The sequence below is a fragment of the Loxodonta africana genome, chromosome 10 (genome assembly GCF_030014295.1).
Source record: "Loxodonta africana isolate mLoxAfr1 chromosome 10, mLoxAfr1.hap2, whole genome shotgun sequence".
Taxonomy (NCBI): domain Eukaryota; kingdom Metazoa; phylum Chordata; class Mammalia; order Proboscidea; family Elephantidae; genus Loxodonta; species Loxodonta africana.
The window spans coordinates 79,188,132-79,202,716 of NC_087351.1; the positions used below are offsets into that span (position 1 = coordinate 79,188,132).

The following is a 14,585-nucleotide window of genomic DNA, read 5'->3' on the forward strand; positions in this document are numbered from 1 at the left end:
ACCTTTCATGAAATATGTTAACTGAAGTTTTTAACCCCTTTTGGTGAGTTTAGGGAACGCTTTGGAGTTCAGCTTCATTAAAAGCTAATTCATACATTTTTACCTACGTGTATTCATCTCTTACATTCATCCTATACTTAAAAGAAAAAAAAAAATCAGTGCATTTTTATTCCTGTTGCCAGATTGTGAGCTGAGATCACAAGGTTTGCGTGATTGATGTTTGTTGCTCCATCTTCCTGAATTTTGTTTGAAGTGTTACTCAGAGGCCTGGAGGGCTGAAAACTTTGTCAGAGTACTTGGTTATCAGGCCCTGGGGCCAGCTACACATTGTCTACATTCACGTGATCTCAGAAGTTGTATTTCCAAATACTGTTAGAAAAATTCTTCCAAAAAAATTACTCTGGAAAAAGGAAAAAGTAACAGTTTTTTTTTTTTTTTTCCATAATGACTCTAAAGGGGTCCGTTGTATTCCAGATCTCTCATTCCATCCACACGTTTTTAAAAACCTGTTTGAGGGCCAATAGCAATTCCAATTCTGCTGGAGTCTATCTCACGTTTAGGTTATGGCTTTTCTGTGAGAAAGAAGTTTGTAAAGTCTCAGAAATCTGCTTCCATTGACAGCTTTTGCAAATTCTTAGTGAAAATTTCCTCTTATATCTGATATGTCATTTCCATCAGAAACTCCCTTATTCAGGCTGAGCCATCCCCCAGCCAGTTCCATGTCAGCTGTATGTATGCTCTGAACAGACACATCCACTAAAGAGTCACACATTAAAGAGTCCTTATAATCTGTTACATGTCAGAAACAAGATATCTAAGCTTGTCCGAAACGTGTATAAATTCAGGAGAAAAGTAAGGTGCATTAAATTAGTTATATCTATTTTAGCTTTTGAAGGGACTTTTTGGTTTCTAATTCTTGGCTGTATCAGTTAGGTCAGGAATTCTTACAGTAGCTGGAGAGACCTATGAAGCAAAGGAGAAAGGTGGTAAAAGATAGTTTTCTCTTTCATTTGCCACCCCATCTCCCCTCTCACTCTTACCACCTAGAAATTATTCCTAACACAAAAGTAGCCATAGGCCAAGTATTTGACAAAGCTTTTGACCCTTTCATCATTCCTAGTCTACCTATCCCTTTCTACTCCATTCATTTATTCATTCAAGCGTTTATTGAGTACCATCTGTGTGTCAGATACTGGCTTAGATGCTGGGAATATAAATAAAAGTAGTGATGAATAAAATATACAAAGTCCTTGCCCTTATGGAGCTTACCTTTAAGTGTGGAGTGATAGACAGCAAATACACAATATGCTAGATGATGATAAGTACAGCAAAAAATAAAGTTTGGTAAGGGGCATAGGGTGTGCAGGGAGATGTTGCTATTTTACCTCAGATGGCACAGGAAACATGTCACTGAAAACACTTGAGATGAGACCTAAAGGAAGGGAGGGAGTAGCCATGTGAAGGTTGGGCTTTTTAGGCATAAGAAATAGCAAATTCAAAGGCTTGAGAGAGAAGCTGAGGTGAAATGAAAAAGGGAAAGAGAAGTAGTGGGTGAGGTCAAGGAGGTGAAGACAGTGTTGGGCCATAGGCTATTAAGCAGAGGAGTGATTTGACCTCATTTTTGTTTTACCAGGGTCATTCTGTTTTCTATATTGAGAAAATAAAGTAGTAATCTAGGCAAGGATGATGATGGCTTGGAATAAGGTGGTAGCAGTGGGGCTGGTGGGACGTGGTTAGGCTCTTGATATATTTTGAAGGTGAAAATAACAGGATTTCCTAATGGATTGGCTGTGCAGGGTGAAAGAAAACCTGAACAATTGGAATTATGGGGTTAACATGTGTTGAAATGGAAAAGAAAAAAAAAAACTGGTTGAAAAGCAGAAGCTCTGACATTAAAAAAAATTTTTTTTATTGTGCTTTATATGAAAGTTTAAGTCGATTTCTCATACAAAAACTTATACACACATTGTTATGTAACCCCAGTTGCTCTCCCTATAATGTGACAGCACACTCCTCCTTTCTACCCTGTATTTCCCGTGTCTAATTTTTTTTTTATTCAACCAGCTCCTGTCCCTTTCTGGCTTCTCATCTCGCCTCCCAACAGGAGCTAACCATTTAGTCTCACGTATCTACTTGAGCCAAGAAGCACTCTTCACCGGTATCATTTTATGTCTTACCATCCAGTCTAAACTTTTTCTGAAGAGTTGGCTTTGGGAATGATTTTAGTTCTGGGCTAACAGAGAGTATGGGGGCCATGTCCTCAGGGGTCCCTCTAGTCTCAGTCAGTCCATCATGTCTTGTCTTTTTACTACAATTTGAGTTCTGCACCCTACTTTTCTCCCACACCATCAGGAACTCTCTGTGGTGTTCCCTGTCAGGGTGGTCATTGGCGGTAGCCAGACACCATCTAGTTCTCCTGGTCTCAGGCTGATGGAGTCTCTGGTTTATGTGGCCCTTTCCATCTCTTGGGCTCGTATTTTCCTTTCTGACATGTTAAATTTGAAATGCTCATAAGAAATTCAAATAAAGATGTTGAGCCGACAGTTGGATACATGATTCTGGAGTTCAAAGGAGAGGCTCAGGATAGAGATAAATTTGGAAGTTGACATTATGTAGATAGAATTTAAAAGCCATGAAATCATCTAGGGAATGCGTGATGAAGAAAATGATAATAAAAATAATGTCGAATAGTTAATATATATGGTGCCGGTCAATGTTCTAAGCACTTTACATACATGAATTCACTTAGTTTCCACAATCACCATAGGAAGTAGCTATTTTTATTATCCTCATTTTGTAGATGAGGAAACTATCAGGGAAGTTAAGTGACTTGCTTTGATTAAACAACTAGCAAGCGGTCTGTTAACCAAACCCATTGCCATGTAGTCGGCAAGTGGTAGAGTTGGGATGCAAGTAAAATATTCAGTGGTACAGCCCTGAAACTCTCCAAATTTTAGCACTCAGAGATAAGGAAGAACCAGCAAAGGAGACTGAGAAAAACGTTCCAGTGACATAGGAGGAGAAGCAAAGAGAGAATGGTATTTCAGGAGCCCAGTGAACAAAATGGAGAAAATGATTAACTGCATCAAATGCTGATGACAGGTCAAGTAAGGTGAGGACTGAAAAACAATCTTTGCATTTAGCAAAGTGGAGGTAACTGGTGACAAAAGGAGAGGTGGAGTTATATCTCAACTGGAATGAGTTCAAGAGAGCATTAGGGAAGAGGCATTAGAAATGGTGAGTTTAGACAACTATGGAATTCAGCTCAGACACCATCCAAGACCCAGTCACAGGTATTCACATATTAGTATGAATTAAAGCAGCAGCTGAGATTTGTTACACAAACAAAATGGAAATTTGTTTTGGAGCTTGGTGAGAAAAAGATATGGGTAATTTTATAGCAGGAGCCCTGCTGGAGCAGTGATTAAAGTGCTTGGCTGCTAACCAAAAGGTCAATGGTTTGACTCCACCAGGGGAGAAAGACGAGGCATTCTGCTTCCGTAAAGATTACAGTCTTGTAAAACCTACGGGGCAGTTCTACTCTGTCCTATAAGGTCGCTATGAGTCGGCATAGACTTGATGGCAATGGGTTTAATTTGGTTTGTTTTTGTGTGACCCAGTGCTTAAGCACATAGGAGGAACTCACTATATATTTTTTAAATTAGTAAGTGAATATTTGTGAAAATCAATGGAGTTGAGTGATACTGATCTGTACTGAATGAAACTGACGCCAACTGGAGATACTGGGATCTCCCATTCTACATGGCAACAACTGTAGAATGTTTTTAGCTTAGAGACAGTATTTTTTGCCAGATTTATGAAAGGTCAAGAAGTTCTGAACAAACATAATAATAATTATAAAACCTAATTAAATTAGAAATGTTCCTGGTTTGTCAGTTTGCTTTTTGTTTTTTTTCTTTTAGATATTTATTTAATAATTTAAAAAAAGGTAACTATTAATTTGTTGTTGTTTCATAACTTCTCTTATATTTGAATTAGTGAATCTACTCTTTTGATTTAGGTTATCTGTGATCATCTGGTTCAGAAAATTATAAGTAATTAACCTAGTATTTAGTTATGAAAACCTAGACTTCACTAGTACATAGAGGTGATAAAACCTTATAATAACATTAGTTAAAGGACTATAAGGAACATAATAACTTTAGTTAAAAATTTCATATATAATAGTGAATGGTAGAGTCTTAGAAAGTGAGATTTTAGACCTGTTGCAAATAGGTCAGATGTAATATTAGTATGTTTTTCTAAAAACTTTAATGAAATAAAGTAGCACAACATTTGATTACATAAACGTGTAATAGGGGATATTGGTAGCTGATGGGTTAAGGAAATGCCAAGATAAGGAAGGACAAAAAGTATTTACAGTGGTTACTCTCCTTGTGCACTTGACTTTACAGCTTGGCTTTCACTCCTCCTCCTTAATACTTGGTTACAAATTTGCCAGGATGACTCAGTGAGTGAACTGCCTCGTGACAAGGATGAACAGCTGTTCTGACTCAGTTTTAAACCACAGATTACCCATTTCATTCTATTTTAAGATGAATATTATATTTTCTTAACCCCTATAGTATCTATGAGGAGCCCTGATGGCACAATGGTTAAACACTTGGCTGCTACCCAACGGTTCGAACCTACCAGCCACTCCATGGGAGGAAGATGTGGCAGTTTGCTTCCATAAAGATTAAAAAACCAAGTCAGTTGCTGTCGAGTTGATTCCGACTCATAGCGACCCTACAGGACAGAGTAGAACTTCCCCATAGGGTTTTCGAGGGTTTAATCTTTATGGAATGCTTTCCTCCTCGGAGGAACTGGTGGGTCCAAACTGCCAATCTTTTGGTTAGCAGCCCAGTGCTTAACCACTGCACCACCAGGGCTCCTTCCATAAAGATTACAGCTTTGTAAACCCCATGGGGGCAGTTCCGCTCTGTCCTATGGGGTCAATATGAGTTGGAATCAACTTAACAGCAATGGATATAGTATTCACGTTAGACACCATATGCAAAGGCTACCAGAATCTAGAAAAAACTACTTAGTAGTTAACTTCCTTACATTATAGATGAGAAAATTTAGGCCCAAGAAGCTTGTCATGCATCCAAATTACAGAACTACTTCTCAGCAAAGCTAAAGCTCACATTCAATCACCTTGCCTCCAGTTTCTATACTTTCTACTCTTTTAGTTACCCTTCTTTTTTTTTTTCCCTTCAACAAGACCAGTAATTTGTGTCATTTGGAAATTGAGAATGTCTCAATTTATGAGAGAGTAGATTCCTTATTTGCCATAGGGTTTACTGCCCTCTATTAAAATGAAAATACTTTTAGGAGATAATAATAAACATCCGTATAACACTTCACAAAGGAATTCCCAAATATTTTGAGAGCAGTGGCTGCTACCTCCAACTGATAGTAATCATAATTTTTCCAGGATGAGGTTCTGTGACAGAGGGATCTGAGCAGCTAGGGGAGCAAGAGCTCGGTACCTGAAGGGTTCATTTGAACAGGGATGTTTTGCATACAGGTAGTCCCTGACTTAAAATGGGTTTCAGTTCCAGTGACTCTGTCATGTTAGTTCTAAGTCGAATGCCTCATTTAAAAAATTTTTTCATTATTATTGCCTTTTATTGTCAGTATCTTTATAAATCCAATCTTTATTTCTCTTTGAGGGTTGGAAACATTACATATAAACTTACAGACATATTTTAATATATTCGTGTGTACATAAAATATTAAACAAATCATTAAAAAAAAATAAGTGAGATTCTTTGTAACTCGAATATCATTGTTATGACGGGGACTACCTGTACTGCCTGAGGCCAGGTAATTAGAAGGTATGGGTTTGAAATACTTTCTTTAGAGGTCAATTCATTGAATAGCTAGATATCAGTGGTTCTTAACTGGAAGTGATTTTGCCCCACCAGGGAACCTTTGGCAAAGTCTGGAGACATTTTTTATTGTCACAGCTGGCAGTGGAGCAGGCCTACTGGCCTCTAATGGAGAGAGGTCTGCAATGCTGCTCAACATTCTACCATGCACAGGACAGCCCCCCACAACAAAGAATTATCCAGCTCCAAAGGCCCATACTGCCGAGGTTGAGAAATGCTCAGTTAGAGGTAGCTCCCTGAATTATTATTTATTTTATGCATTTAAGAACTTAGAAAGGAAATAAGTCATACCATGCTAACCATTTTTCCTTTTTGGGAATGAGTAACAGTTTTTAGGGAATCCTGGAGACTGCTTATCTGGATTTCGGTTGTACATTTCACAAATTCTCATGGTATCTCCGTGGAGGAAAATGGCAGGAAGACAGCTCAGGTAGGTTTGCAGCTGATTGTCTGTACTCAGAGTCTACCGATAAACATTTGATGGCAGGAGGATTAAGAGCTCTAGTGACGTCCTGCAGAGTCCCATCCTCATCCCTGTCTTATTAAACACTTATAAATGACTGGGATAAAGACTTGGATGGAATGCTGATCAGATACGAGGATGATAAAAAAAAAAAAAAAAAAACTCTAGGAAGGGTAGGGATCCAAAGAGATCTTGGCCACCTGGAAAAGTGATTTGCTTAGTCGAGGGCACCACAGTTCACCCATAGATGTCCAGAGGAGAGTTAGAAGAAGGTGAAAGAACTTGCAAGTACAGACCTGGGGATATTGCGACTGAAGATGGGAAAATGAGAGGAAAAGAGGAAGGACATGATAATTGACATAACAGAAGTGCTTTGAGGAAGATGTGGCTAAATACAATAAGCATGCCTCTGGGAGAAACTAGCATCAATAGGCAGAAGTGACAGAAAGGCAGATTTCAGCCTAACAGAAAGGTTAATTAATAAATATTAGAACCGTTCAAGAGTGGGGCACGGCGCCTTGGAACACAGAGTTCTTGCTTACTGTCAAAGCAGAGACCATACAATGGATTTATTATAAGTGTTGAGGTAAATTTGCTGTTATTTCTAGTTAGAATGCATTAAAAAAAAATTATTTTGTTGAGAATATACACAGCAAAACATACACCAATTCAACAGCCTCCACGCGCACCATCCGGTGACACTGATCACACTCCTTGACCTGTGCAACCACTCCCCTGGAGAATTGCTCCTCCATTAACACAAACTCACTGCCCCCTAAGCTTCCCATCCAATCTTTCAGGTTGCTGTTGTCAATTTGTTTCCATAGGTAGTTCTTAAAAGAGCACAATGCTCAAGGCAGATATCTTTCATTAGATAAGCTAAACTATTGTTTGGTTCCAAGAAGGCCCCATGGTGTATCTCTGGTCCAAGGCTCAAAGATTACATTAGGCAATAGTTTCAGGGGTTCATTCAACATTCATGGCTCCAGGAAGTCCGGAGTCCACGAAAATTTGAATTTCTGTTTTGTACTTTCCTTCTTTTGATCAGGCTTCTATAAAATGGTTAGAATGCATTTCAATCTGCTTTGAATTTCTTGCCCTATGGAACTCACTCCCAGAATTCTGCCCTATTCAGAAGGGAACATAAACAGGTCCTGAGTGGACCAGCCTTGTGTTGCACATGGGTTGGCCTGTTGTTGTTAGGTGCCGTCAAGTTGGTTCCGACTCATAGCAACCTCAAGTACAACAGAACAAAACACTGCCTGGTCCTGTATCATTCTCTCAACCACTGCTTTGTTGGAGCCCATTGTTGCACCCACTATGTCAGTTCATCTCATTGCCGGTCTTCCTCTTTGTCACTGACCCTCTACTCTACCAAGCATGATGTCCTTCTCCAGGGACTGGTCCCTCCTGATAACATGTCCAAAGTATATGAGACAAAGTCTTGCCATCCTTGCTTCTAAGGAGCATTCTGGCTGTACTTCTTCCAAAACAGAAGTATTCAGGCGTTGGCCTAGGTAACTCTAAATCCATTCCAAAAGCAAGATTTGGGTCCTAGGAATTCTTTCTTTCAGGTTTTCAGAAAACTGTGTCCAGCTGATAGCTTTTTGGAGTCTTCTGCGGTAGTAGAGGATGTTTCTTTAGGACACTACACACACCAGATTTTTAATCAGGCCATGGCTTATTTCTGAAACAAATGTTAGATTATGTCATGTGCTTGACAGAACAAGCAGTCACCTCAGAGGGAAATCAGATTTTCTTCAGTAGATGACGATCATCGAAGGAAAGAAGCGCCAAGGGCTGTAGAACATGAGCTTGGTTGGCTCAGGTACCCTTGCGTCCCCAAGCAGCCTAAACTTCAGGCTTAAATCAAAGCAACTGCCTGATGCCTGCGGGCCTGAAGCAGCTCGCATTTTATATTGAGAGGCGCGCGAGTGCGCGCGACCGGCCGCTCGGGAGCTGCAGAGAGGACCAATGAGCAGGCACTTTCTCCCCGCCGTCTCAGGATTGGACGAACCGCGCCAGCCTCTCTGCGGAGCAGTGGGCGGGGCGCACTGGGGAGGCACTGGGATAGGCGCGTCCGCTTCGCCAGAGTGCCGGGGGCGCGTGCGCGGTCTCGCGGAAGCCGCGGGGGCCGGTCTCGCGCGGTCTCGAGGTGGAGCCGCTGGCGGCTGTGGCGACGGCGGCGACGGAGGAGGCTGGCGGCGGGGCGGGGGCGGGGACTAAGGATTGCGAGGTGGGGAATCGGGAGTTTCTGGATTCTTTATGCGATATTTCAAGGGCTGCCGGAGGGCCGTCGCTTCTGCAGTGCTTAGGAGCGGCTGGGGCGGGAGGATCTACGGCGGCCGTGGCGCGAAGGTAAGAGGCAGACGGGGCGCAGCTCGGTGTGGCGATCTTAATCAACAGGTTCCCGGGAGCGCGGCGGGGGAGGGGCGGTCGGGAGCCGCGGCGGCCGGGACCCTGTGCCCCCCGCGCGCCGCGCGCTCCGCCGGGGAGGGACCCGGGGCTGCTCTGTGGACTGCCCCAGGCAGCGGGAGCCGCGGCCGCCGAGGGCGTGAGGCTAACCTTTGTCCCTCGGAGGAACGCTGCCTGCGCAGTACCCGTTCCTTCTGTCCTGGCTGGCGAAGGGACGCACCTTGGCGGGGGCTCCTGTCGGCCAGGCCCGGCTTGCAGGAACGCGCCGGGTATCGCCTGCCCTTTGCGTTCCAGCCTCTGAGCTCGCGACTCCCTTCTGGCCGGGTAGGGGATGTCGGCAGGGAGTGGGGGTGGGGGGAACACTTTAAAAGGCCGAATGCGTTCCCCTGCCTGACTCAGCTCCCGGTATTCCGCTGCTCATTGCGTTCTTTCAACAAATAAAGAGCTTCTTGCTTCCTTGTGACCCCTTTTTTTTAAAGAGCCTAATGGTTAATGGTTTCTAATACTTGGAGATTGCAAAGTGAACGTTGAAGCTGGAGATTGTAAGCTACGTTTCAATGAAAGGCGTTTCGGTTTTTGCAGCAAATTATGTAACTTCCTAATAACAACTCACCTGTTCAGTTGATGCGACGTACAGTAATGAGTACGGAATTTAGGTTTCGGTCGAAAGATTTTTCTTGGCGGTTTACGCTAAAATTAAAATCTGATCACCAGAAGGTTTTTAGAAGGAGTATGTAGTTGTGTGTGTTTTGTCTCCATACTCGTTTAGAATTGTTAAGAATTTCCATTTGGAAAACTTGTGAATAAGAATTTTGAAATTTTAAGTTGACTGCCAAGGTGTTAGTATTTCTGATATTAATGATTATTAAAAAGTTGCCGTCCAGTCGACTCCGACTCATAGTGATATTAATAATTGTATTCTAATTATGCCTTTGGATTATACCAGAAGTTAATTACCTATTAAATTCTGCAGTAGGCACAAATGAAATACTGGTTATTGGTGTCTTTGAAATATAAGTTGGTGGTAATAAAAGTTATTCATACTTCATGGATTATGAACTAGATCCCTGTGGACATAGCATGTCATAAATTTCAAAAGGCTATTGTATTAGACTGAAGCTATTAGTAATAATGTAAGAGCTTCAGAAATAAAACAGGCAAAAGTATGAAAAGCAATTCCTCATTTTATCTTTGTAAAAAAATTGCATAAATCTTAAACGCTGTACTTGAGTGACTTTCGGCTAGCCAAACTTAAAGTTGACAAGTAAAGGGAAATGCATTCATAATTCAGCTTGTTACAGAACATTAAAAAGGGAGAGATGTACCAATCCACCTGAGGGTGACTCAAGTCAGTATAGTCGGTTTAGCTGATGTGGTCTAGTAATGTTTATTTATATGCTCTTCGTGAATTATGGTCTTTATTTAAAACCTCATCACACATATTCCAAGAAATTTGGTCCATTTATGTATTGGTATACTAAGTTGCCCTATTTCTCTGATTTCTGATTTGGGGGGTTTTGGGAAAAATTGTTCCTCAATATGGATAAGTGCTCTGGAATATAATTTTTGATTACAGTGTACACTTATTGAATCATAGGATCATTGAGTTGGAAATAATCTTAGTGACTTTGTTACCTATCTTATTTGTCAGGGAAAAGTGAGGCTTGTAGCAATTGAGTAGCCCATAGTCTGACTCTTAAGTTAGTGGCATACCCAGCCCAGTTAGTGGCATAGTTGGAAGTAAATGCTAAACTACTTGTCTCCAGATTCCAAGTCCAGTGCTCTTTTCGCTATATTCTATTACTATAAGTGAACAAACCACTAAGTTACCTTTCTCAAAATCATTACATGAAATCGGTGAGGTTGCTTTCCCTTATTCAAATTTTTCTTCTTTTTTTTAATAACCACTAATTACAGTTTGTTCATTCCCCTACTGAAGAGTTGTTTTCAATTTTTCAAACCATGTTTAATGAATATTCTTGTGCATGTCACCTTTAGCACATGTACGAATATTTCCCTAGATGTATACCTACCTGTAAGAAGAAATACTGAGTCATAGGTTGATATGCATTTTCAGCTTTACTAGTTATATACAAAGTACCTTCTAAAATTGTACCAGTTTACATACCTGCCAGCAATTTGAGTCTCAGTGCTTTCTCATCCTTGCCCACATTAGGCATTATTAGATTTTAAAAGTATCTGCCACTTGTGGGTGAGAAGTGTATTTTGTTTCCCTCCTTTTAAAGGATTTTAACATTGTCCTTAATTTATATGAAATGAAATAAACTCCTTCTGGTGTACAGTTATCTTGACAAATGTATAAAGCTGTGCAACCATCACGATCAAGACACAGAAGAGTCCCACCACCCAAAATTCTCTCGTGCTGCCCTTTTGTAGTCAACCTTCCTCTTCCCTGCTAGCCCCTGGTAACCAATGATCTGTTGTCTTCCCTGTAGTTGTATCTTTTTTAGAGTATCATGTAAATGGAATCATACAGTATATAACCTTTTAAATCTGGTTTCTTTCACTTAGCATTATACATTTGAGATTCATCCACATTGTTGAGTGTAACAGCAGTTTTTTCTGTTTTACTGGTGAATATAGTATTGCTATGAGTCAGAATTGACGGCAATGGGTTTGGGTTTTTTTTTTTTTTTTAATAGCATTCCACTGTATGGATGTACCACAGTTTGTTCATCCATTCACCAATTTAAGGACATTTGAGCTATTTTTAGTTTTTTGTGATTATGAATAAAGCTGTTGTAAATCTTTATCAGCAGGTTTTTGTGTGAACATAAATTTTCATTTCTCTTGGGTAAGCCTCTAGCTAGAAGTGGGATTGCTAGGTCCTACGGTAAGTGTGTGTTAACTTCATAAAAACAAAAACAAACTGTCTGTGGTAGGCGGAATAATGGCCCCCAAAGAAGTCTTAGTTTCCAGAACCTGTGAACTTGGTAGACTATGTGGCAAAGGTTGCAGGTGGGATTAAAGATACTAATCAACTAACTTTAAGGGAGATTATCCTGGATTATTTGGGTGGACTAGTGTAATCACAGGGTCCCTTAAAACGGGAAAAGGGAGGGAGAAGTGTAGAGTCAGAAAAAGTTGTAACAGGGTCAGAGAGATGCAACATTGCTGGATTTCAAGATGGTGGAAGGGGACTACGAGCCAAGGACTGTGGGTGTCCTGTAGAAGCTGAAAAAGTCAAGAAAATGGTTTCACCCTAGAGCCTCCAAAAAGGTACTGCACCCCTGCCAACACCTTAATTTTAGCCCAGTGAGACCTGGGTCATACTTCTAATCTATGGAACTGTAAAATAATAAATCTGTGTTGTTTTAAGTGACTGAGTTTGTGGTGATTTGTTACTGCAGCATAGGGAACTAATACACTGTCGAACAGTTTTCCAAAGTGGCTATATGACCAGCAGTGTATGAGACTTCCAGTTACTTCACATCCTCATCAGCACCTGGTTTTATCACTGTTTTTTTTGTTTTTGTTTTTTAAGCCATTCTAACAGGTGTGTAGTCGTATCTCACTGTGGTTTTAATTTACATTTCTCTAATGAATAATGATGTTCAGCATCTTTTGATATGTTTATTTGATGCCTGTATATCTTCTTTGGAAAAATATCCAAATCTCTTGCCCATTTTTAAATTGTTTTCTTATTGCTGAATTTTGAGAGTTCTTTATAGTCTACTGTCCTTCATCACATATGTGATCTGCAAATATTTTCCCCCACTGTGTCTTGCCTTTTCATCCATTTACAGTGTCTTTTGAAGTACAGAAGTTTTTAAATTTTGATAAAGCCTGGTTTATCAATTTTTTTCATTAGGGCTCTCAGTTTTGGTGTTATATCTAAGAACTCTTTGCCTAACCCAAGGTCATAAAGATTTTCTCTTGCATGTGGAGAAAGCATAGTTTTTTGTTTTTTTTTTTTAAAGAAAATGGTATTGTAACTATTAGGCAGATAAATGAAACTCGTACCTTACACTTCATACAAAAATTAACTCAGAATGGATCACAGACCTAAAAGAAAGGTGATCCAACAGAAAGCGGAACTTGCCGACCAGTCAGTAACATCATTAATATCACATGCAAGTAAAATTTTGCTGAAGGTAATTCAAAAACGGTTGCAGCAGTACATTGACAGGGTACTGCCAGAAATTCAAGCCAGATTCATAAGGGGACGTCGAACGAGGGATATCATTGCTAATGTTACATGGATCTTGGCTAAAAGCAGAGAATACCAGAAAGATGTTTACCTGTGTTTTATCGACTATGCAAAGGCATTTGACTGTGGATCATAACAAATTATGAATAACATTGTGAAGAATGGGAATTCTGGAACACTTAATTGTGCTTATATGGAACCAGTACATAGACCAAGAAGCAGTCAGTAGATCGAACAGAGCAAAGGGATACTGAGTGGTTTAAAATCAGAAAAGGTAGGGTTGTGTGTGTGTGTGTGTGTGTGTGTGTGTATGTTACGGTTGTATCCTTTCACCGTTCTTTTTCAATCCGTATGCTGAATAAATAATCCAAGAAGCCGGATTGTATGAAGAAGAATGCAGCTTCAGGAATGGAGGAAGACTTGTTAACAACCTGCAATATGCAGATGACACAACCCTGCTTGCTGAAAGTGAAGAGAACTTGAAGCACTTACTGATCAAGATCAAAGACTACAGCCTTCAGTATGGATTACACCTCAACATAAAATAAAAATCGTCACAACTGGACTGATAAACAACATCATGGTAAATGGAGAAGTTACTGAAGTTGTCAGGGATTTCATTTTACTTGGATCCACAATCAATGCCCATGGAAGCAGCAGTCAGGAAAGCAAATGACATATTGCATTGGGCAAATCGGCCGCAAAAGATGTCCCTCAAGTGTTAAAAAGCAAAGATGTCACTTTGAGGACTAAAGTACACCTGACCCCAAAACCCATTGCTGTTGAGTTGATTCTGACTCACAGTACACCTGGCCCAAGCCATGGTTTTTTCAGTTACATCATATGCATCCAAAAGATGGATGATAAGGAAGACCAAAGAATTGATAGTGTTGGCAAAGAATATTGAATATACCATGGACTGCGAGAAGGATGAACAAATCTTTTTTGGGAGAAGTACAGAATGCCCTTTAGAAGCGAGGATGGCAAGATTTCGTCTCATATACTTTGTACTAGGAGGGACCATTCCCTGGGGAAGAATATCATGCTTGGTAAAGTAGAGGGTCAGCAAAAAAGAGCAAGACGCACAACGAAATAGGTTGATACAGTAACTGCATCAGTGGGCTCAAACATATTAGTGATTGTTAGGATGGCACAGGACCCCCTGGGCAGTGTTTTGTTCTGTTGTACATGGGGTTGCCATGAGTCAGAACTGACTTGATGGCACCTGACAACAAAGATATAAACAAAAATTGATGAACATGTTAATGGTTTTTTATTGCATTTCTCCAGGTACACGCTGGCAGGCATTATAGTGCGGTGTTACAGTACTTGGACTGGTCGAAGTCCTCAGACTCTAGAATCAGATAGACTTGTACTCAGATACCTCCTGTACCTCTGTGTGACTGTGAAAATTAACTTATCAAAGTCTGACTACTTATTTGCGGAAGGGGGATGATACTACTATCTAACGCAGAGGGCCTTATTTTTAGGATTAATTGAGACGATGCATCAAGAATGGTTAGCACAATACCTGGTTTATATTAAGCACTCCTTTAATGTTAGATAAGAGGTAGATAGAATACAAACCTGATTTGTGACAGTTAAATGAAATAGCAATGAACTGTTGTATGTTTTAATA

At 40.4% G+C, this 14,585-nt stretch overlaps 1 protein-coding gene across 3 annotated transcripts in view; it reads left to right on the forward strand.

Moving 5' to 3' along the window:
- The first annotated feature begins 8,591 nt into the window (after positions 1 to 8,591).
- PALS1 (protein associated with LIN7 1, MAGUK p55 family member) overlaps positions 8,592 to 14,585 on the forward strand; it is a 104,815-nt gene continuing 98,821 nt past the window's right edge. For all 3 annotated transcript variants that reach the window (XM_023546265.2, XM_003408719.4, XM_010588697.3), the window contains exon 1: positions 8,592 to 8,718. The gene's annotated coding sequence lies outside the window, so the exon portion shown is untranslated. The remainder of the gene's footprint in view (positions 8,719 to 14,585) is intronic.